Source organism: Suncus etruscus, chromosome 9 (genome assembly GCF_024139225.1).
Source record: "Suncus etruscus isolate mSunEtr1 chromosome 9, mSunEtr1.pri.cur, whole genome shotgun sequence".
Taxonomy (NCBI): Eukaryota; Metazoa; Chordata; class Mammalia; order Eulipotyphla; family Soricidae; genus Suncus; species Suncus etruscus.
This window is the reverse complement of record NC_064856.1, coordinates 2,168,127-2,192,637: the sequence shown is the minus strand read 5'-3', so window position 1 is coordinate 2,192,637 and position 24,511 is coordinate 2,168,127. Positions and strand designations below refer to the sequence as shown.

The window sequence follows — 24,511 nt, the reverse complement described above, 5'->3', positions numbered from 1 at the left end:
ACTCCCTCTGTCATCTCTTCCTCCCTCTCTCTCTCCTTCCCTTCCTCCTTCCCTTCCTTCCCTCTCTTCCTCTCTTCTTCTCTCCTTCATTCTTTCTTCCCTTTCCTTCCCTTCCCCTCCCTTCCCTTCCTTCCCTTACATGTTTTTTTTTTTTTCTTTCTTTCTCTTGGCAGTGCTTTTGATTCTGTTCTCCTGATAAGCCTCCAGGTACCAGAAATAAAACCATAGCATTTGTGTGCAAGGAAGGTTCTTTAGCACTGCAATACAATTTTCCTGGTCCCCTTATAGACATTTTGATTAGGAGGCACTTGAGTTCAAAATCCAAGAATGGTGCAAAGTGTACCTGAAAGATTGGAGACTAGTACAGTGATTAAGGACTTTACATTGCATATGGCCTACTGAGGTTGAACCCCTGGCACTCCATATGGTCTCCTGAAAGTCTTGCCATGAGTGATCCCGGAGCACAGAGCCTAATATAAGCCCTGCGCATCCAAAACCAAAAAAAGAAAAAAAAAAGATTTTTGATCTGTAGTAGTACAAATTAATAAATTTGTGTTGTTTGAAGCCAAAGAGTTTGTGGCAATTTGTTAGAAATCATGAGGGAAGCCATTGGGCAAAGCTATCACCATTATTTTGAGGCAAAAACTCTATAAAAATGACTGATATTAAGCTCCTAAAAAAGCCTCAAGTTGTACATTTTGAGACAGTTAACCACAGTAAGTGTCAGAGAGAGGAGTTATAACTTTTTGGGGCAGTTTACACAATTTTCTCAAAGTGGCAGTTTTAGACATAGGGAGGAGCTAGCAATTGGCTAAACTGCTCTCTTGCTAGATATTTATTGCATGAATGTTTTGGGAAATTATGCAGAGTTGGAAGGAATATCCATCTGCTTAGACTTCTGTATGAAAGTTGCTGACTGTGTTCTTAATATTGGTTTCATTAACTCTGAAATGGGAGTGGGGGAGCAGAACACAGGTAAAGGGGATTATCTGGGTGTAGGCAGGTATTGTGGGACTTTTTCAACTGTGATAGCTGCCTGTCAGCTGATTTTTCCTGTAATACTTTGCATCCACCTTGCTGAATCTTTCTGGTTTTCAAGAAAGGCTGGGGTTAGAGATCTGCCATTTAGAAAGATTGCCATGGTAATATAGACACATGTCTGGACCAGATGAAGCTGGGCTCACTTCCACTTCAGTGCAAACTGCAGAGTATGCAAGCCTTTGGAAGACAGAGAGCCTATGTTATGCGGGCTCTAGTGCTTTCTTTGCTTACTGTACTATCTTCTGTTTTGAGAATATTTTCTGGCACACAGTAGGAGCTCAGGAAAAGTCGTTGAGCAACTGTGAGGAGATATTATCTGCCAAGTGTGTTCATATTCATGGTGATGACATTGATAAAAGATGGTCCAAGAGCCAGTTACTATAAAAATTGTGACGTGGTACCATATCAGCTAACACGATAGCTTTTGTGCTCAGTCTCTTTCCCTTTTTTTCTACAGTTCCATCTGAGTGCTATTTGGGAAGTTATTAATATGGAGGAGATCAACGTGGCAATTACACCCTTGTGAGCGCTGTCCTGGGGTTCTTCCATTTCCTGCCTCGTTTTCCTTTGACTTGCAATGGGCTCTAACATAACCTGGATTTCACAGGTGTGGGCATGATTTCAGAGCAGTACAGTCAGGCACTTGAGACCACACCGATGGTATATGACTTCCTTCAGCTTTGCTTGATCGCCAGGCTTTTAATCATAAGAGGGTTTGCTCCTTAGAGACATCCTGCTACTAGAAGTATCAGCCTCACTTGAAAGCTCATTACTGCTCTAGAATGGTGAATTCCATATCAGACCTGTCAGAGAGTGAATCTTAAGCAGATGCTTTGGTGGTGGTTTATAGCAGCACTTCTGCACTGGGTCATTTGGCTGTACATGAGAATCACGTAAATAAGGGTGGGACACAGCATGAAAATAAAGGACCAATCTGAGGGACTGGGGGCCAAGGGAGAGGAGCAAGATCTGAAGGGCGTCATGGTCAGAAAAACGCTGGAAATCACGATTTCTAGAAATGTTCAAGTTTGAGAAACATTGTCCTGCTCCGTTGTGTTCAAAATAGGTTATTTATTCATTTTTATTTATTCATTTTATTCAAACCTGTCTTTCCTTTGAACTAGTTCTTTGTCTTTTTAACTTAGAACTATTTGCTTAACATGGGGGTAGGGCATTTGCCTTGCATGCAGAGGATGGTGGATCGAATCCCGGCATCTCATATGGTCCCCTGAGCTTGGCAGAAGCGATTTCTGAGCACAGAGCCAGGAGGAAACCCTGAGCGCTGTGAGGTGTGACCCCCTAAAAAAACAAACAAACAAAAAAGAAATATTTGCTTAAAAAGAAACTACTAATTGATAACTGTGGCAGTATGGTAACAGAACTATGATAAGTAGATATTAATAATTGCATTTTTAGTTATCTACTTAAATTCAAGAGAATGTTACCATTTTTCCTAAGTAGATGTTAACTGCTAATGTACTTGCACTGCACATTATCTCCCCACATACCTTTGTAAATAGGGATTTTATCTGTAAACTGTATCATTAATAAGAAGCTGTAAGAAACTAAAAAATCTTTCCATTGGTGGGTGTTCCACTTTGAAACACATTAGGTAGGTTGTTAAATGGCTACAAACTCTCCCCCACTCTTTATCCCAAATGGGATTACACAATGTTCCATCAGTAGGGGGATTTGTCTCTCCATCTTGAGAATCTGGGCTCTATCCACTTTGTTTTAACCACTGAATGCAAATGTGACTGAGGAAAGACTTGCAAAGTGCTTGAACTATGTGACTTGTTCTTCGCTATCTTGGAAATATGAAACCATCACGTGAACTCAAATAAATAGTTAGTGATTGAAGTCACAAAGCTTTGAGTTAGCTTGCTATGCTGTACAAATTCACTGTATGACTATTCTCTAATATTTGTTTATTTGCAAATTCAGTACACTGAGTGGAATGGCCTGTTTTAAAATTATTTCCCTAGTCTTTTTTCACTTGAAAACAAACTCTCAATTTTGAATCTTTTCGGACAGGGGTGTCATTGCTGGTCAATTTGGATTCAATAAATAAAAATGATAAGGATCTGGTAATGTCAGCCCAAATATTTGTACATTTTTTCCTCTACACTGACAAAAACCTTTATTCTTTTTTTTGTTTTTTTTTTGGGGGGGCTACACCCGGTGATGCTCAGGGTTTACTCCTGGCTATGCACTCAGAAATCTCTCCTGGGTTGGGGGACCATGTAGGACACTGAGGGTCGAACATTGGTCCCTCCTAGGTCAGCCACGTGCAAGGCAAACTCTCTACTACTGTGCTATTGCTCCGGCCCCAAAACCTTTATTCTTGACTAAATCTTCCTGTATTTGTAAAATAAGATTTATCTAAAGGAGTGTGGTAGCTGTTATTAAGATAGTGCATATGATTTGGAGGCAGTTCCACAAGTGTTCTCCTTCTGAGGGTAAACAAATTTGAATTTCCCCATCACACGGAATTCCATGGAGAACTAACAATTGTGATTTGTTTAAAAATGTAAATATTCACCACTCACTATGTTTCTTTGAAGAATGTGGGTTAAGTGTCTTGTCGTTTTTGTCATTTTGAAGAAGTGTAATAACATTTTGATAGAGTGGCAGACTCACTGAAATGCAACTTTTTCTCTCTAACTGCTTTAATAAAACATACTTTTAATACTGTAAAATTGATCCACATAAGACTTCTGATTCAGGAGCTAGAGAGTTAGCTTAAAGGACTGGAGCTCATGTTTTCTATACTGGCATAGTCCTGGGTTTAATCCTTAGCATTATGTGATCTCCCATGCCCTGGTGGGTATGACTCAAATAAACAAAGAATAATTAATACAGACATTAGTCAAAGTTTTTGTTGTAAGCTTATTTGCACAGTCATAAAACCATCTACCCTAATCAGATTATTTTTTTACTACAAAGAGAAATATATATATATTTTATTTTTGTTGTGGCCAAAGTGAATTACAAATCTTACACAGTGATATTAAAGGTACACAGTGACAATAAATGAGGGCCTTTCCACCACCAGTGTTGTCCTCCCTTCATCCCTGTTCCCAAGCAGATATCCCTTATCTTCCTCCTTTATCCCCCAGAATGCTAGTGTAACTAAAAGCATATATGTTAACACTAATGTAAACCATTTTGTTTTTGCAGTTCCAGATATTTTTACTAGTGGTTTCTTAAAGGTTTAGAGTCAAAGGAGCACTGTAAAAACAATGTTAGAGTGTACAAAGAGAAATCTTATACTACCATGAGTCACTCGAGTCTGTATTCACTGATGTTCCATCCTGTATTACTGTCAGTCTTTGTACATTTGCCATAGAAGGCACCATACAGTATGTAGTCTTTTGTGATCAACTACTTTCACTTAGTGTGTTTGAGGGTTACCATTAAGTATCCTTGGTGGTGTTGGGGGTAGCATATGGTACTAAGGATTCAAATTTATTTTCTTTCTTTTTTGTTTATATATTTTATTTTTAAAAAATGGATCACAAAATTGACATAGTTGACCATAATATATTTGTTTCCAGATATGTAAAAGCAAAATTATTGAAAAATAAAAGTAAATAAAAAGACAATAAAATTAAAAGAATTAAATTAAATATTTTAATTATTTTTAAATTTAAAAAAATTAAAATTTAAAATTAAAAAGAAAGAAAAAAACTACAGTAACAAGCACATTATTTGCGAAAACTATTGTATCTCTAGGGAAGTCATCAGTACAATGCCAGAATGTTTAGTAAACTCTTGTTGTTACCTATTTATTCTGTTAAATTGGTTTGTTACTGATGTTTGGTCAGAGTGGTGTCAGTGAAGTGTATTGTAGAGAGGTAATTAGGCATGGCCATTGGGAACATGGTGAGTCTGGGTGATGGAAGCAATAGGCATGGCCTTGTCAGGTGAGGATAGCAGAGTTTCTGCTGTTGGAGATTACTAATAATGATTAATTGACTCTTATGGTCTTGGCTTATTTTAAAGGCATATTTTTCAAGTCTAATTGCACAAAAACTATAATTCTTTATTGCCTTGGAATTGTTGTTTTGAGAAATCAAGAGTTTCCTTATTATATAAAAAGAATGTTTTTTTTTTTTTTCTGGGTTGAACATTTCATTAGATCCCCAAATATATCCTTCCCTCCTTCCCTACCAAATTTCAGAACCACTACAATGAAGAAATCAAACTTGCCTGAATGCATGTACTTAGTTTTTACAAATTTTGTTTTCTGTTATCTGGGCAGTAGGTAATTTGCTTGATGACAAGAATTAGTCTTAAAAATCTGTTGTTTTCTTTGATTTTGTAACATTGATTTGTTTTCTGGTTTTTGCTTTCCTTCTGCTTGTGTTAGTTTTTCAGATATTTAACGTGTGCATTTGGTTGTTGATTTTACCTCTTTCTTTCCTCAATGAGGCCTGTATCATATGAATTTCCCCCTAAATACTGCTGTGTACCATATATTTTGGTAATTTGTTTCTTCATTATTATTAGTCTCAAGAAATCTCTATTTTTCTTTCTTGATTTCCTCTTTGATCCAACTGCTGTTGAGCAGCATGTTGTTTAGTCTCCAAGTGTTAGAGTTTCTCCAGTCCTCTTTTTACAATCAATCTCAATCTCTGTGTGATTTGAGAGGATCCTTGGAATGATTCTTACATTTCTGGATTTTTGTAAGGTAGACTTATGTCCTAAAATGTTGTATATCCTAGAAAGGGCTGTTGTGCTATTATATTTTGTAAGCTTGTTGCTGTTACAGTTAGATATTTAGTTTATATAAGTGACCTTTGAGCAGTTCTTTTATAGTGGATTTCGTTATTACAAATGTTGCAGGTTTTTTTTTTTTTGGTCTGAGAATGTTTTTATTCCTCTTTCCCTTAAAAAATGAGAGAATTACTGGGTAATGGACTCTAGGTTGAAAATTTCTTTCATTCAGTGATTTTAATATGTCATTCCACTCTTTTCTTGTTTCGATCTTTCATATGGTTTGATTCTTTTGTTATTTCCTTCATACTTAAGGTTTTTCTTCTACTTTACTGCTTTAAGGAGTCCATCTCTCTCTTTGTATATTTTTTCCATTTGGATTACTAAATGACTTGGTGTTACTGTGTTAGGGTCCATTTTGTTTGACATTATTTTTGCCTCTTAGATTTGTACAAAAGCCGCTTTCCAGAGTGGAAAGTTGTCTATTATTTCTCTCTCTACTTGCTCTTCTCCTTTGTCTTCCCATACTTTCTGGTTTTCCTATAATTAGGAAATTATTTCTCTTGTCTTTATTAGGTACCTTACATTTTCTTCCAGTGTTTTGCCTCTCTGTTCTTTTTTGACTTCTTTATCATTGCTGAATTGAAATTTCAGTTCGTTTGTCTATACTGTTCTCCACTTGTGTACTTCTGCTTCTATGATTTGCTAATGTGTTCCTTAGTTCCTTCAATTCCATTTGTATGGATTATCTCATCTTCAGAAAGAGTTCATTGAGTTGATTGAATTGTTCATATATTGATTGCTTAATTTTTCTGGTTAGTGCCTCCTTGATTTCTGTTGCTAAAGCACTAAGTGTTGATTTTAGGTCCCCATCTCTGGCTTAGGCCTTTTGATGGGCTTGGGGATTTGCCTAGGTTTTTCTCCATATCCCCAGTTGCAGTTGTCCTCTGTTTTTTTTGTTTTTTTTTTTCCCATTCTTTTTTGCATTTTGTGAGTGGCTATGATGGAGTTTCACATTCCTTGGATTGGAAGAGCAAATGGACTGGATGTCCAGATCAGCCTGGGCTGAGCCTAGAGCTAAGGGGAGGTGATCAGCTTGTGGCCCAGGGAGCCTCGAGAATCCTGGTTTTACATCTGGCACCTGAGGACCTTCCCTCTGATGAGGCAACTGGATTGAGAGTTCAGACCTGATTAAGAAGTCAGATGGTGGGCCCCGAGAGATAGCACAGTGGCGTTTGCCTTGCAAGCAGCTGATTCAGGACCAAAGGTGGTTGGTTCGAATCCCGGTGTCCTATATGGTCCCCCGTGCCTGCCGGGAGCTATTTCTGAGCAGACAGCCAAGAGTAACACCTGAGCACCGCCGGGTGTGGCCCCCAAAAAAAAGAAGTCAGATGTTTTTTTTCTTGTTTTTTTTTTTTTTTTTTTTTTTTTTTTTTGCTTGTTTGTTTGTCTAATCCCATCAAAAAATGGGGAGAAGAAATGAACAGAAACTTTGATAAAAAGAAGAAATACAAATGGCCAGGGTCCGGAGAGATAGCACAGTGGCGTTTGCCTTGCAAGCAGCTGATCCAGGACCAAAGGTGGTTGGTTCGAATCCCGGTGTCCCATATGGTCCCCCGTGCCTGCCAGGAGCTGCTGTTTCTGAGCAGACAGCCAGGAGTAACTCCTGAGCACCGCTGGGTGTGGCCCAAAAAACAAAAAACAAACAAACAAACAAATGGCCAAAAAGCACATAAAAATGCTCCTCATCACTAATCATCAGGGAGATGCAAATCAAAACAACAATGAGATACCATTTCACACCACAGAGACTGGCACACATCACAAAGAATGAGAACAATCAGTGCTGGCGGGGATGTGGAGAGAAAGAAACTCTTATCCGCTGTTGGTGGGAATGCCATATAGTCCAACCTCTATGGAAGGCGATATGGAGATTCCTCCAAGAACTGGTAATTGAGCTCCCATTTGACCCAGCTATTCCACTCCTAGGGATATACCCTAGGAATACAAGAATACAATACAAAAACCCCTTCCTCACACCTATATTTATTGCAGCACTATTCACAATAGCCAGGCTATGGAAACAACCAAAATGCCCTTCAACAGACGAATGGCTAAAGAAACTGTGGTACATATACACAATGGAATATTATGCAGCCGTCAGGAGAGATGAAGTCATGAAATTTTCCTATACATGGATGTACATGGAATCTATCATGCTGAGTGAAATAAGGCAGAGGGAGAGAGAGAGACGCAGAATAGTCTCACTCATCTATGGGTTTTAAGAAAAATAAAAGTCATTTTTGCAACAATCCTCAGAGATAATGAGAGGAGGGCTGGAACTTCCAGCTCACTCCATGAAGCTCACCACAAAGAGTGGTGAGTGCAGTTATAGAAATAACTACACTGAGTGAATGAATGAGGGAACTGGAAAGCCTGTCTGGAGTACAGGTGGGGATGGGGTGGGATGGAGGGAGATTTGGGACATTGGTGGTGGGAACATTGCACTGGGGAAGGGGGTTGTTCTTTACATGACTGAAACCTAATCACAATCATATTTGTAAACAAGATGTTTAAATAAAGAAAAAAAAGTTAAAAAAAATAAGCCTCAAGCTGAGCGAAGGTCATCAGCATTTGGCTCAAGGAGCCTGGAAAATCCTGGTTTAAATTCCCAAATTTAGTTTCTAGCACATTATAGCATGAATTTTAGAATTTTGAGTGTTCTCTTGTCCTCAATGTGTTTGCTTAATATTTCACCCATTTATATCATGTGTCACTATTATGTTATTTTTTATAGTAGAATATTATTGAACAACATGGATAGATTGCATTTTGTTTATGCATTCATCAGGGGCTAGACATTAAACTGGTAGACTATTTGCATGAACAATTTTTATTTTCCATGGTACATACTTAGGGGTAGAATTAGTGTATGGTAATTCCAAGTTTAGTCATTTGAATAATCATCCCATTGAATAGTCTTGGCACTCTTATGAATGAAAAACAGCTTTTGTTTATTCCAGCACTAATAGACTTGGGAATAGAGGATTTTGTTAGCTAAGTTTTCTTCCATTACAACAAAAAAATTCTTGTGAGAGACCAAATATATACACAAAGAAATAAGCACAGAATATAGAGAACTACAAATAGATGCATAGACATATGCACTCACATGTAGTTACAGTCCTTTCTTTACTAAGGAATTCATTTATATGCCTCAGCACCTCAAATAATACTAAAATAAAAATGTGGAAGGTTGAGGCCTTTATTCACATATTATTATAGCAGCCAAATAAATCAATTACATTTAGAGACCATATGTCAGTAGCTAAAGAGTTGATAACCAGACTCTTCACTTCTTCGTAGTTCAGTATTTCAACATTGGCCTTCCCAATTGTTTCAGAATCCTAGCCATATACCCTTAGAAGGTTTTATAAGACGGTGCATCAGTTTTATTTTGGAGATAATCAAATTTATTTCTTTTAGGGAATCAGAGAAGGCAAGGAAAAATCATGTGTCTAATCTTTAAGTCTTTAGTAACCAAAAGAACTTGGGCAACATGTGGTTACTCAAAATAAGGAGCCCATTATAACAAGCAAAGTCATTAATCACTAGGTTTTTTTTGGAGCTCAAATTGTTTCACAGCCCCAAGAGGTATAAAACCATTATATATAGTTTAACTTACAACTCTAGCTAAGCCACTTAATCTCTCTACAAAGACTTATTGGCCACCTATTGGTAAACATAACTATGTACTGGGGATTTGTATAATTATTTTCAGTATCTCTATAATACCTCTCATCATGCAATTCATATTTCATATTAATATATCATGATACATATGAATATAATAGGGAACATGCTGGATAAAAGCAAGAGTATGAAGACCAAATATGGGTCAGGGTGCTTGGGTTTGAATGACAACTCCAAGCGATTCTACTTTTCAGGGTTTTTGTTGTTTATGTTTCGGAGCCACAGCTACACACGTGGGGTGCTCAACCTTACTTATGGCTCTGCCACCAGGAATCACTCTTAGTAGGCTCTGAGACCATATGGGAAGCCAGGGACTGAACTTTGGTCAGCCACATGCAAGGCAAACACCTTGCACCTATCTGCAGTACTCTCTGGCCCTAATCTTTCAGTTATTTTATAAGATGAAAATGATCAAAGCTTATCCACTATAGAGTTTTTATAAATATTAAATATGGTGGTACAGTTTATATTTAGAGTTTGGAACATATTAAATTATTCACAAATTTAGTAAAGTAAGTGTATTAAACTGTAGTTCATTTCTTTTCCTTATAAATAAAATGTTTCTTTTTACAGATTCTTTTTAATTATAAATGCAGTATGTATCTTATTAAAATATTACATTATTTTTGTTTTTATTATTTTACTAATAATATCTTTATTTAAGTACCATGATGACAAACATGTTTGTAGTTGGGTTTCAGTAATAACAAAAATAACCCCTTCACCAGTGCAACACTCCCACCATCAATGCCCCCCATCTCCCTCCTTCCCTATTCCCCTACCTCTATTTCTCTTACTGACTACCATTGTCATGATAGTTGTTAGTGAAGTTATTTCTCTAACTGCCTTCACCACCCTTTGTGGTAAGCCTCATATTGTGGGCCAATCCTTTTAGTCTTCATCTCATCTCTCTCTTTTTTCTTTAACCCACACGTGAGTGAGACTATTCTCTCTCTCTCTCTCTCTCTCTCTCTCTGACTCATTTCATTCAGCATAATAGTTTCCATATCCATTCATCTAAAGGAAAATTTTATGACTTCATTTTTCCCGACAGCTACATCATATTCCATTATGTATATGTACCAGTTACTTTAGCCACTCATCTGTTGTCAGGCATCTGGGTTGTTTCAAGAGTCTGGCTTTGTAAATAGTGTTGCAATGAATATATGTGTGAGAAAGTCATTTTTGTATTGTGTTTTTTTGTTTCTAGAGTATATCCTTAGGAGTGGTATAGCTGGATGATATGGGAGCTCAATTTCCAGATTTTTGAGGAATCTCCATATTGTTTTCCATAAAGGCTGAACCAGATGGCATTCCCACCAGCTGTGAATGAGAGTTTCTTTCTCTCCACATCCCTGCCAGCACTGATTGTTCTTGTTCTTTATGATTTGTGCCAGTCTCTGTGGCATGAGATGGTACCTCATTGTTTTGACTTGCATCTCCCTGATGATCAGTAATGTGGAGCATTTTTTCCATGTGCTCATTAGCCATTTGTATTTCTTCTCTGAGGAAGTGTCTGTTCATTTCTTTTCCCCAATTTTTGATGAGATTAGATGTATTTTCAATTTCTGTCAATATCTTGTATATCTTTGATATTAGCCCTTTATTTGACGGGTATTGGTTGTATAGTTGCTCCCATTCTGTGGGTGGCCTTTCTATCCTAATCACTATATCCTTTGAGGTGCAGAAGCTTTTCAGTTTAATATAGTCCCATTTGTTTATCTCTGCTTCCACTTGTTTAAATATAATGATTCCATGTGATTCTTTTTCACATCTTTTCAATACCAGAAATCCAATATCAGATTTAGAATATGAATAAGCAACTTGTTAACAAATACATTACCAAAACATAACAGAATTAGTCACTTTTTGTAGCTAGTTTCAATTCTGTGAAAAAATATTCCTGCCCAGCATTGCTTTGTTTTTGAAAGGCCTTTTATACTCATAGTTATCTAAGGACATTTTACTATTAATCAAAAGAAGAATGATTATATTCTTGAAGATTTTAGATACCCTTATTGAGCAATTTTTTCTTAATTGTTTTTATAGGTTAAAGGGTTGAATAGTAGAACAAAACTTGGTTGAGAGGACACATAAACCCTCTAGACTAAGTGCCCTATTTTTCTCATCTACTTAGAAACTAATGTCACTAATTGATTAATGCATTTTTGATGTGGTTTTAAAAGATATTATCGGATGTGATTTTCAAGTGCATAGGGCTACTCCTTTCCATGTTAATTCTGTAAGTGCTTTATATTGATTTCTTCCTGGTCTGTGTCTGCTTGCTTCACAGAGGCTGCATTGTGAGTGTGGCTAAGTGGACTTGGTTTGCAGTTGGCCCAGTGCTGCCTGGTGAGTACTTTGCACCTTATGGTAGTTATTAGTTGTGAGACTCTACAGCATTTGCTGTCAGATTAACCTCTTCAATTGCACCGACCCACCACTGGAGAAGTCTCCCAAAACCAGTTCACTCTAGGGATGTGATAGTAGTTGGTAGTATAGCACATGTGTGTATGTGGGAGACCCTCAGTTTGATTCCCAGCACTGAAGCCACAACAGCAAAACAACTGATTAGTGAGTTTTTCCTTGATGCATCAGAGCAATAATCTGGCATCGTTTGTTCATTCTGTCCTGGATACATTGCTTGCATTAGTTTTTCCCTTGAATGTGGAAGTGTGTTTCATAACCATATTATATTATATATGTTATTTTCTCTGCAATTCTTTCTGAAGAGAAGTGCATGTGATACGTTCTTTAATTCTTCAAATTATTGATTTACTCAAATACAAAATGTTTGTAATTGTCAAGTAGAAGCAATCCTCTATTTTGTTGGAATTATCTGCAGAGAAATAGTCTTCCAATGCATCTTGAAAGTTTTATTTTACAGACCTCTAAGGTCATGCTAGTCTGGGGATCAGGAATATCTTTCTTTATATAGCTAGTTCTTATTTATAAATTATTACATGCCTGTGATTCTTTATTCTAGAACCAGAATTTTAGTGCGTGCGATTTTTATTTTCTGCCTCTCTTTTCAAGTAGCTATTTTCAAATTGCTGTAATAAACTAAAAAGGAGGAAAAAAGGGAAGGAGGGTAGAAGAAAAAGAAAGAAAAGGAGGGAGAGAAGGGAGGAAAGGAACAAAAGGAGGGAGGAAAAGAGGGAAAAAGAAGGATGAAATCAGTTTGTGTCTCATTTCTGATTTCACAGGATAAATAATGGTTTACCGTTTTGTCTGATACATGGATGTCAGCTGCTTGGCATTTTAAAATCAGTTTTAAGTCCTTAACCAGATTGTATGTCCCATCAGACATCTCATTGTTTCATTATTTTTGACCAAGACTGCTTATTTCTGGCCTTTCTGTGAAAGAAGAGAAGAATTCTGCAACTTGACACTTTTTAAGTGATCAATATTTAATGATAAGACAAGAATATCAAGAAAGCAGATTTATTATTGAATGTTCCACTCATTTTTAGTAAAGCATGCTCTATTTTACTGCTCTCTGAGGACTCTTAAACCATGTCCTAGCAGGCGAGCCAGAGCGGGGGTTGGGTAGCCTGAATAATTCTCATAGCACTTGAAATCAGTATTGTCATAATATCAGTCTTTATCTGTTTTCTGGACTATTTACTCTGCATAATTGTATTATTCTTTAAAAAGAGGCTATTTTTTTCTTCCCATTTTATGGTTTGTTCGTTTTGGGGCCACACCAGACAATGCTTAGGGATTGCTTTTGGTTTTGTGTTCAGATATCACTCCTGGGTGCCAGGCAGAGATCAAACCTAGGTTGACCATGTGCAAGGAAACACTATTATTTCTCTGACCATGATAAGATGATTTTTTCATCACCTGTATTGTAACTTGTACTAGAAATATTTTATGTATACTGAAAATAGATACTTGAATAAAGAGTCAAAAAAAAAAAAAAAGGAAGGAAGGAAGAAAACCAGATCTTAGAGGTTATTTGTTCAGAACCAATGATATAGTATAGAGGTTTTGGTGCATTTTTTGAGTGAAGCTTACCCTGGTTCAATCCCCAGCACCACTGGGTCCTCTAGACATCAGATGGAGGAACATCACAGCACTGTATGGTTTTAAAGTCCTCCAAATACTATTATGTTGACCCAAGTAATCCACAGCATGCTAGGGCCCTAAACTCACTGATAACTGGGTCCACACATTGAATCCCTGACCCAGCGGGCCCATAATGACCAGGAGGGTTCCTGTGCCCTCTGAAAACTGCTTTGGTGCCCCTAAATTAAAATGAAGTAATTAAAGGAAATAAAAGTTTTTTGATATTGTAAGACTCAAGGAAATATATTGTCTGTATGAAGTGGTCCAAATGTGGAACATTTAATTCTTTACAAAGACTTGAGGTGTGTTGAGAGTCTAGAATATGTGGGCTCCATTTCCTTCCCTTCTGGACCTGATTCGTCACGATGATCACCAGGTTGTTGACCTTTATCTTTGCACTCATACTCAAATTCCCAAGTAGACAATTCTTGGATAACTTATATTGTAATTTTAAATATATTTTGAATGAGAACTATTTTTTGAAAATCATATATTTACATTGTAAAACTAGAATCATGAATCATCCAGACTCTGGAACCTGAACTCTTTGGGTTTTATCTGGAATAGTTGCATTACTGCTTTATGTGTCTCAAACTGAAACTCTTACTATACATTAGTTCTAAATGGATTTTCAAATCCATTGACCAGTATGTTATATATACTGTTGTATACCCTATATAACCATTATATGTGCTCAGAATGTTTTAAGGCTTCAAATTGCTTAATGTATATTTTAGATCTTGCTTTTTCAAATCATAATCTACTAGCTCTTATAAGTTCAACATCAATTCCTAAGTTATTTATAACTTATAGAGAGAGCAAAATGACTCTCTTGGTTTGATTTAGTCTTTACTATTTCTAGCTGCAGACTGAATCTTGTTAGAGCAGAATTTATTAGTCTAGTCATACTCAATACTATCTTCAGGTTTCATAAAAAGAAAGAAAACAACCTTGTACTCCTCCCCTGTAGTTGGAAGAATTACTTACTGTTCCTGTTTTTAATGACACTATCCAATGGTGCTGGAGTTTGGGTAGCACAGCGTCAATCCTGGCTATGTTCAGCAGCATACTCTTTTTGAAAATGTTACCTTAGGTTTAATTTGCTTTCTTCCTTTGTGAGTGATTTGTTCTTTTTTGTTTGTTTTGTTTTTCGGGCCACACCTGGCCATGCTCAGGGGTTACACCTGGGTATGCACTCAGAAATTGCTCCTGGCTTGGGAGACCATATGGGATGCTGGGGGATCGAACCACAGTCTGTCCTAGGCTAGTACCAGCAAGGCAGATGCCTTACCGCTTCGCACCACCACTCCAGCCCTGACCATCCACTTCTTCCCACCCCCCAAGTTCTTTTTTTTTTTAAGCGAAATACTGATTGCATACCTAATTGCACATACTTTACAATGTCTAAGTTGTACCTGCTTTAACAATGCCTTTTTTCTCTTTTTCCTCTCTTTTGGAGTCTTCAATGCCCTTTTAGTTTTATTTCCTGCTTGGGCCTATTTATGCCAGCTGATTGCAAGGCGAGCATCCTACCACTGTACTATTCTTCTCAAAACAGTTATTTTAATCTTAGATGTTATAGAAGCTCCTATTTATGGTATAAAATTCTGCTTTAATGTTTTTTAAGAGTTTCTTTATGCATGACAACAGTCTTTTTTACTCGGGGGTTAAGGAAGGGTTGATAAAAGTTATTCACTAACTGAAATGTTATCTTTAATTATAATGTAGTATATACAAATACAAAATATGTCTATAATAAATTTTATAAAGAAAGAGTTCTTGCCTATTTCCTAATGAAATTTGATTGCCGAAGTCCTTTGGGTTTTGCTTTTGTGTCACATCCAGCAATGCCTAGATATTACTTCTGGTGGTGCTTTTGGGATTGCATGGAATGCCGGGAGTAGCTCCAGACTTTACCCAGTCCACTATCTCTCCAGCCCCAATTAACAGCTTTGAGTTCTTCAAAAACAGACATGACATGACATGACATGACATGATAAGATTTCTGTATCTGTCTCCGTCCTCTTTTTCTCCCTCCCTCTTTCTTCCTCCCTCCCTTCCTCCCTTCCTCCCTCCCTTCCTCCCTTCCTCCCTCCCTCCCTTCCTTCCTTCCTTCCTTCCTTCCTTCCTTCCTTCCTTCCTTCCTTCCTTCCTTCCTTCCTTCCTTCCTTCCTTCCTTCCTTCCTCCCTTCCTTCCTCCCTCCTTCCTTTCTTCCTTCCTCCCTCTTTCTCCCTCCCTTCCTCCCTCCCTTCCTCCCTCACTCCCTTCCTTCCTTAAATTCCTCCCTTTACTCCTTTCTCCCTCCCTTTCTTCCTTCCACAAGTGAAGCACTCTTTTAGTTAAAGAGGTATTTTTCTTAAGAAATTGATGTTTCTGCTCTTAAAAGTCAAGCACACAGAAGTGTGAAGCAGTCGTGGCTCATCAAAGATAAGTTTGCAGGCCATGGAACAATTCAGAGAACCAGTAGTATTTGGATTGGATGTTAATTATACCTCGATATGTGCCATCCAGTCAATTCTTCATGCCCACTCAGGCCCATTTTCCCATTGCTTTGGCCCTTTTCTGAATAACATTGGGAACTTTTGGAAGTTGTATAACTTCACTTGATTTGGACCTTAGCTCCTGTTTCAGATATCTAGCTGAAAAAGTGTTTGCTGATCTGAGAGATATTTTGGTCATTGATAATGAGACTAGTTTCTACATATATGTGAGTTCAGAAATAATGTTTTAAATTTCATAACTTCCTTAGGTAAATACCTAATTGCTAGAGATTTCAAAGGCCTGAAAGGTGGGTGGAGGCAGTGTGGGTTAAGGATGTTCTGTGTGTCAAATGTTCTTGCTAGAATTTCCCAACAAACTAACTTTTTGAGTTTTTTTATTTCATTTTTTTTCTTTAAATTTATTTTTCTTGTACTTTAAACTTTGCCTTCTATGTATTTTGTTTTGATGGAAGTTTCAGGGAAGTAATGTTATTTCCTAGGTGCATTCATTATAGCACAAAAATAAAATCCAATGAAAATTTCAGATGAATAGCAAATTTTTATGCTATTTAAAATTTTAAGGTGATATTGCTTACAACTTAAAAATAGTATACCATTTCAGTAGCCTGAAGTCTGGAAAAGACGCAATCATAGTTGAAATTAATATGAATCATGTTTGGCATAGTATATCATAATTTTGTCATTCCAGCATTTTCTTATTTCAACATTGATAAGAGCTTACATTTTTATGTAGTGTATAGTTTATATTAAAACCAAATCTAACGTCAGACTATCTACGTTTCAAGTTATCAAAAGCTGCGTTTCATGAGTAGTACTGTATTGAATAGTACAACATTAGATTGTTATAATCAAACTCCAGTAAGAAGCTTACTTCTATTGAAGTAAGACTTTCTCTTGGCACTTCTGAATCTTTCACTTGGATAATCTTATTCAGTAAAGAAAAATTCTCCAAAGAAAATGAGTTAATCTGCCTTGGATGAACCATTGCTGATAGTAATTTTGGGCACTCTAGAAAGAAATTATGACTTAAATGATGCGGTTTGACAACTCATTGTCACTGATAACCATGAGGAGGACAAAACTCTTGGGACATTTTTGGGAAGAAAGTGCATTTTCATTAGAGTGAAATGTAGAAAATTTTAAAGAGAAAAAGAAGATATCATAAAGAGTGGCAAAATTATATGTGTATGCATATCTCTAATATATATGGGAAAAGGTTAAAAATTGGATACTTGCACAAAACTGTTATAATCAGAGTATAAAACACATAACAATATATCTATTAGCTTTATGAATACCACCAGGCTCAAATACTTGTATTTGTGGTATCAAGTCAAATATGACTAGATATGATACTCAGGTATCATGATACAGTTTGTTTGCTTGAGTGTATTTTAGGTCTTTTTTTATTGTAATAGCTGTGAAAGAAATTACTCCCAAATGATTACTCATTAAATGATAGCAATGACTTTTTTTTTACTTGATATTTAAAGATTCTGTTGTGTAGTTCTGGTTTGGGGTCTCTCCTGGAGCTGCATTTAGAGGACAGCTGAAAGGTAAGAGGCTGAAGCATTTGGTGGCTGCCTCATTAACTTCTCTTGCCATGCAGTCTCAATATTTCTGGGTATGCTCTTTTTTTGGCCTATTCCATGTAGACTTCTTCACAGCATGGCCGCTTCCAGGCAGTTAGACTCTTTGTATGGGCTACATTGTGATTTCATCTGATAAGACAGAGGCAGCATCACTTTATGACTTGTCCTTGGAAATCATTTCTCCCCTGATATTTGGTTACTGTTGAGTCACAAGTTTGTCCAATTTCAGGAGGACAACAGGGGAAGAGTTAGAAAAGCTTCTCAGTGTGATCACCTTGTCTCAAGAAAGGTTGAAAATAGCATCTACTTGGAGACCATGTTCACTGCACTGTTCACATCTCACCTTTCTTAATCTTGCTCTGAGAATGTTCTTCTGTGAACACACCATTCATTCTCATACTCTCATTGATACAGAAACTCCCCTTTCTTTTTTGATTTTTGGGCCACACCCGATGATGCTCCTGTTACTCCTGCTCCCCCCTTTCTCTCTCTCTCTCTCTCTCTCTCTCTCTCTCTCTCTCTCTCTCTCTCTCTCTCTCTCTCTCTCTCTCTCTCTCTCTCTCTTTGGTTTTTTGGGCCACACCCGTTTGATGCTCAGGGGATACTCCTGGCTAAGCGCTCAGAAATTGCCCCTGGCTTGGGGGGGCCATATGTGATGCCAGAGGATTGAACCGCGGTCCTTCCTTGGCTAGCGCTTGCAAGGCAGACACCTTACCTCTAGCACCACCTCACCGGCCCCCTTTCTCTCTCTCTCTCTCTTTTTTTTTTTAATATATTTATTTACTTATTTAGATTGTGGGGCCACACCCAGCAGTGGGTGCTCAGGGGTTACTCCTGCCTGGCTCTGCACTCAGATATCGCTCCTGGCAGACTTGGGGGTCCTGGTGAAATGCTGGGGAATCGAACCTGGTCTGTCTCGGGTGGGCCGCATGCAAGGCAAATATCCTACCAACTTTGCTGTTGCTCTAGCCCCAAAAACTCCCCTTTCTTTCCTCATTTGGATAAAGTGAATAAACAGAGTTTTGTTAGGGGACTAGAGTTTGTTGGTACTCTAAATGGGTCCATGATCCAGGAGTAATCTCTGGATATAGAGCCAGGAGTAAGCCCTGGGTACTATCTCATGTGATCTTAGAATAAAACAAAACAAAAACAAAGGAAAGGAATAGAAAGTTTCATTAATTCCCCCCCCCATGTCACCCCCCCCACACAAGGTATTTAATGGTCAATCATTGCACTCCATTTATTTATTTACTTATTGTTATCTTTTGGTTGTGGGCCATTCCCAACACTGAGTGGGGCTTTTGACGAGTAGAGTAGTACTGTATTGAATAGTACATCAGATTGTTATAATCAAACTGCAGTTTGATCCTGGTTCTGTAATCCGGGATCACTTTTGTTTGTTTGTTTGTGTTTTTTGGGCCACACCCATTACTCCTGGCTATGCACTCAGAAATTGCTCCAGGCTTGCGGGGAGCATATGGGATGCTGGGTGGTCGAACCTTGGTCTGTCCTAGGCTAGTGCTTGCAAGGCAGATGCCTTACCTCTAGTGCCACCACTCCGGCCCCAATCAGGGATCACTTTTATTTGGGATCAGGAGACCATATGGGATGCTGAGGATTGGACTATGGTTGAATTCATGCAAGTTTAGCACACCTGCTGTACTATCGCTCTGATCCCCCATTATTACAACTCATTACAACTCATTCCCCAGGTACCGAGGATGCTAGACTCTCAGTAGGACATAAGAGAAAAGAGCAAAAAGGTACAGAAGAAGGAATTTTCTAACCCTTTATTTTTTTTTTCAAAAAGACCACCCCTTAACACATTGATGTCTTCAGAAGAGCCCATTGTCTTGCTTGTTTTTCTGAGTTTTTGCCTTTGTAGGAGGCTCTCTTATATTATTTCTTGCATAAAATAATGACAACTTGGCGATTTGAGGGGTGCAATAAAGTGGGATTAGTACCATGAATTTTCCAAGTAACTTTCCTAGAGCTTGCTAAGGACCACATTCTTCCAAATGCTATTCTTCCTGGTTCTTCCCTCTAAAGATCCTTAGATCCTAAAATTTCATATTGCCTAAGTCTCATTTTTACCTCAACTTGAAACTGGGCATATAAGGATCTCTTTCTTATTTACATTTTATATTTTCTATTACCAAATTACAAACTTAAGCTAGCACAGACTGTTCCAGTAGGTTAAGTATATTGAGTCCTGTGATCTTCTTTGCTAAAAAAATATAGCTTTGGGGGGCTCTCACAAGCAGTGCTCATAGCCCAGAGTTATGTAGTCAAACAGACTGGATAATTCAGACATGTGATCACTGCGAAGATCCAGTGGTATTGGAGGCTGTCACCAAAGTCCTCTGGAGATTCTCATGAGTCTAACGTGTCCTTCCCAGTAGGTTTCTGGGAGCTTTGTGGTATTGGGATTAAACTTGGTCTCTCACCATCAGAACATTCACCTCTGGAGGCAGTGTGGTGTGTAGGGGGCTTGCCTTGCATGCTGCCAACATGGGTTCTGTCCCCAGAACTACATGTGGCTTCCCAAGTATCACTAGGAGTGATCTCTGAGCACTGCCTGCTGTGGCTCATACAAAACACAAAAGACATAAATGTCTGAATCTTGAACTATCTCATCTCCCCAGCTATCTCAGAATTAGGGAACTTAATAAAAGGGAATGTAAAGCTTCAGGTGCTGACAAACTCTAGGCCCTGGAATCCGGAACTAAAAATGTCAAGTAAATGGATGGCTTGGAATGACAGGGCAGAGGTAGAGCATAAGGTGGAAGATCGTGACATATAGACTTACTCATTTAACTTTGCACATCAAAATCATGTTAGCCTTTTTGTAAATATGTGACTCAAGCTGTAATAACTAACTTTAAATTAAAAGTTTACAAAAGAAGGTGAACTGGGGCCGGGCGGTGGCGATAAAGGTAAGGTGCCTGCCTTGCCTGCGCTAGCCTTGGACGGACCGCGGTTCGATCCCCCGGTGTCCCATATGGTCCCCCAAGCCAGGAGCGACTTCTGAGCGCATAGCCAGGAGTAACCCCTGAGCGTTACCGGGTGTGGCCCAAAAACCAAAAAAAAAAAAGAAGGTGAACTGTGGTGGTATTATTTATCAGTGGTGGGAGACTGATCCTGGTGGTGGGGATATTATTTCTAGTTTTTTTAGTGTAACACTTATTGGTGTCCCAGACTTAGTCCTGTCTCAATACTTAGAGATCATGCCTGATGGTTCTCAGAGAACATGTGTAGTATAGAGCCTCAAGCCTAGATTTTCCACATGCAAAGGAAGCACTTATGCTCTCTATTATCTTTTAGGTCCCTGAAGCTCTCGTATTAATAATATTGTAAGTCCAGGTATCTGAATGAAAAATAGATGATTTTGAATAGTTGGTAGATAGAAGAATTCATAAAATATAAATTAATTTTAATGATTTATTGTGAAAATGTTCCTTCACAGTTAAAAAATCATCATAAAATATGGGGGTAAAAAAGGTCATTGTTTTCTACTCTAACAGGTACCCAAGGCTTATGTTTTCTGTTCCAAACAAAAAATTTATATTAATGATGTTGTTTCTTATTCTAGCTTGATTTCCCAAAGAATAAAAAATACTCAGGATTCCAGTTAGAAACTTATGGCTTTTTTCCTTTCTATGTCTTAGTCTTCTTCAACTGGGCTTTGCACAAATTGTGACTAGCCACTGATCAAACTGACTTTAAAATTACTTTTGTGATGTCATTGTTCCAAAGAGAGAATTTTCTTGCTTCATCACAGGCTCCTCATTCTTGTATTGTGAGGTTTGTATCCTCAATCTTTTCCACATCTAAATACTGATTTTTTTGTCACCCGGCAGTGGAAATATTTGATTCATTGAGTCCAATTCTGAGGGGGAGACAAAACAAGCAAATTAAACAGCACACTCTGTCCCTGTTTCTTTATTTCTTTATTTTGCTTTTTCCATGCAATGCTTAAAGTCCTTGGAAATTATTGCCTTTGTAACATCTGTGCTTTCTCTAAAATGAAACGAACTTGACTCTTGTCTTGGCTGTCCTTGGGTGGGCCAGGGTTGGCTTGCTGAGGTCCCAAGACTAAAACCCTCCTGAAAGGAGCCAGCTTTGGACTTTAACCTTGGATTTTAACCTTGGACTTTTACCACCTCGCTGATGAGCTGCTTTCTTTCAGACCATATTTTGTGGCCTGTGGGGAGATTCAAATGTCACAATAGCCTAAAGTGAGCAGTTGGTGGAGGATAGCAGTGCTGCTGGAGAAAGTGCTTATAGGATCTATTTTCCCTTCTCTTAGGCTTCGGGAACACGTGGTGTTTTCAGTGAGCTCAGGTAGCTGGGGGAAGACAGAGCTTTTAGGAAAAAAAAAGAAGCAGCAGCAAGGAAACAATGCAAAGAAAATTTTTTTAACAGTTCTCATATATTTAAGAATTTGGATGTATGCTGTACATTTTCTTTTATTGACTTAATAGCAGACAGATGTCCTACTGATTGGAAAACTGAACTAGTCTTCTGGCGACTTCTAATTTCTACCCTGGCTGGTTATATTTAGACTTATACATATACATATATGTATATACATATATATATGTATATGTATATATATATACATATATATATATACATATATATATACATATATATACACCCCAAATTACAATAATTGAGGAATCAGTAAGTTAAATGTTGTTCAATATTTGTTGATAAAAAAACTGTAAACCACAACAATAACTTTAAAACTTGAAATAAAGTGCAGAAAACCATAGCTTAACAGGTTATTAAGCTAAATCCCAAAGGTTAAAATCCTTCAAAGCTGGATTCCTCCACCTCCTCCTCCTCATCTGTATGTCCAAAGAGAGCTTCAGCTGTCTCTGACGTGAGGGTCTCAGCAGAGACATTGTTATCATCACAGCTGTCGGTCTGTCTCATACAAAATGCAGAATACTGTGGGTTCAGTATTTCGGGGGCATCCAGTTCAGTTCAGCCGCCTACCTCCTCAGTTCAGCCCTGACTTGTGGATTGAGCCGAAGCACCAGGGACCCCCACTCCAGCAAATGACAGAAGACGAGTGGAAAATACGTATATTTTAATTCGGTGTCACAGACTCAAATAACCTGTATGACCCAAGTATAAGCCAAGTTCGGGTTTTCCAGCACAAGTTTTGTGCTGAAAAACTCAGCTTATACTTGAGTAAATAGGTAATAATTCAGGGCGGACCCAGGTTTGATCCCCAGCATCCCATATGGTCCCCTGAGCCGTCCAGGATCAATTTCTGAACACAGAGCCAGGAGTAACCCCTGAGTGCTACCTAGTGTGCCCCCCAGAAAAAAAATAAAGTTAATAATTCTATACCATTAATAATTAATCTTGTATGACTACCCCCTCTACCTGATCCCTAAATCGTTTCCTATCCTGACAAAAACGTCTTCAATAGTTCCCCAGTTTCCTCTTCACTAGATTGTTAGCTACCGGTCTGTCTTCTGTCTTTGTGGATTTACATATTATGGATATTTTCACATAAACAAAATCATAGGGCATGTGATCTTTAGCGTCTAGCATCTTTTACTAGACATAAGGTCTTTAAGACGTATTCATTCGGTAGCATTTTCAGTATTTAATGTTTTGTTTGTTTGTTTTGGGGGTCACACCAGTAATTTACATTTTGGTTGCTGACTTATAATGTTCACTGTGTATGGATATCATACTACCAATGGGCACTTTTAATTTTTACTCATTTGATGTTTTCAATAGTGATGCTATGTATAAATGTCTTATTTTTGTCCTCATTTTCTATTGTGCTTTGTGCATAGGAAGGGAAATACTTGGGTGTATACAAATTCTGATAATTAATGGATTATTTTTAGAACTGTTTTCCATAGTAGCTGCAACAGTTTTTTTTTATTCTTATCTTATCACATCTACACAATCTGTGAGCATTTTCTATTTTCCAAACCCTCAACAGCTATTTTACTTTTTTTTTTTTTTTTTAAGAAATGAGTAACAGGGCCCAGTGAGATAGCACAGCGGTGTTTGCCTTGCAAGCAGCCAATCCAGGACCAAAGGTGGTTGGTTCGAATCCCGGTGTCCCATATGGTCCCCCGTGCCTGCCAGGAGCTATTTCTGAGCAGACAGCCAGGAGCAACCCCTGAGCATCTCCGGGTGTGGCCCAAAAACCAAAGAAAAAAAAATAAGTAACAACTCCGGTGAGTATGAAATGTGGTTTTAAGTTGTATTCCCTAATGACTAATGATGCTCCACCTTTGCCATTTATATGTCTTCTTTGGAGAAATGTCTGTTTAAGCCTGATGTCTATTTTTAATTTGGGATAATTGCATTTTTGTTTTTAAATGTAAAAATGTATGGTTATAACTATCAGTTATATTATATGAAGATATTTCCTCTAATTCTATAGTTTATTTCACTTTCTTGACATTTGTGTATCTATGTGTGAAGCAAGATAATTTTTAGTGAGTGAAACTTATGTAGAATGATGAAAGGGCAAAGGTAGCGAGGAAGTTCATCTTCAAGAGAGAACACAGGCTTTTCCAGAATAGAAAAAGCAGAGACTTAGAGAAAAAGCAAATACAATAAGTGTTCAATGGAGAACAGAGGCTTAGAGAACAAGCTTTGAAAGTGTCTTTTGATATAAAAGATTTTTTAATTCAATCAAGTTGGATTTATATTTGTTGTTATTGCTTTTCCTCTCATTGACATTCATGAATCATTGCCAAAGCCAAGTTTTGAAGACTCACTATTCTATTTTCTTCTAATAACTTTTTTAATGTATAAGACAATATTAATAATTTTTCATGTCTCATTGA

General features: G+C 37.7%; 1 protein-coding gene across 6 annotated transcripts in view; it reads left to right on the top strand.

Moving 5' to 3' along the window:
• Positions 1-24,511, top strand: part of PLCB4 (phospholipase C beta 4) — a 418,068-nt gene that overhangs the window by 152,563 nt on the left and 240,994 nt on the right. For 5 of the 6 annotated variants that reach the window (XM_049780221.1, XM_049780218.1, XM_049780220.1 and 2 more), the window contains one exon: positions 11,807-11,865. The gene's annotated coding sequence lies outside the window, so the exon portion shown is untranslated. Of the gene's footprint in view, positions 1-11,798; positions 11,866-24,511 lie in introns of those variants that run through there. The other variant, XM_049780216.1, reaches the window with a different exon arrangement.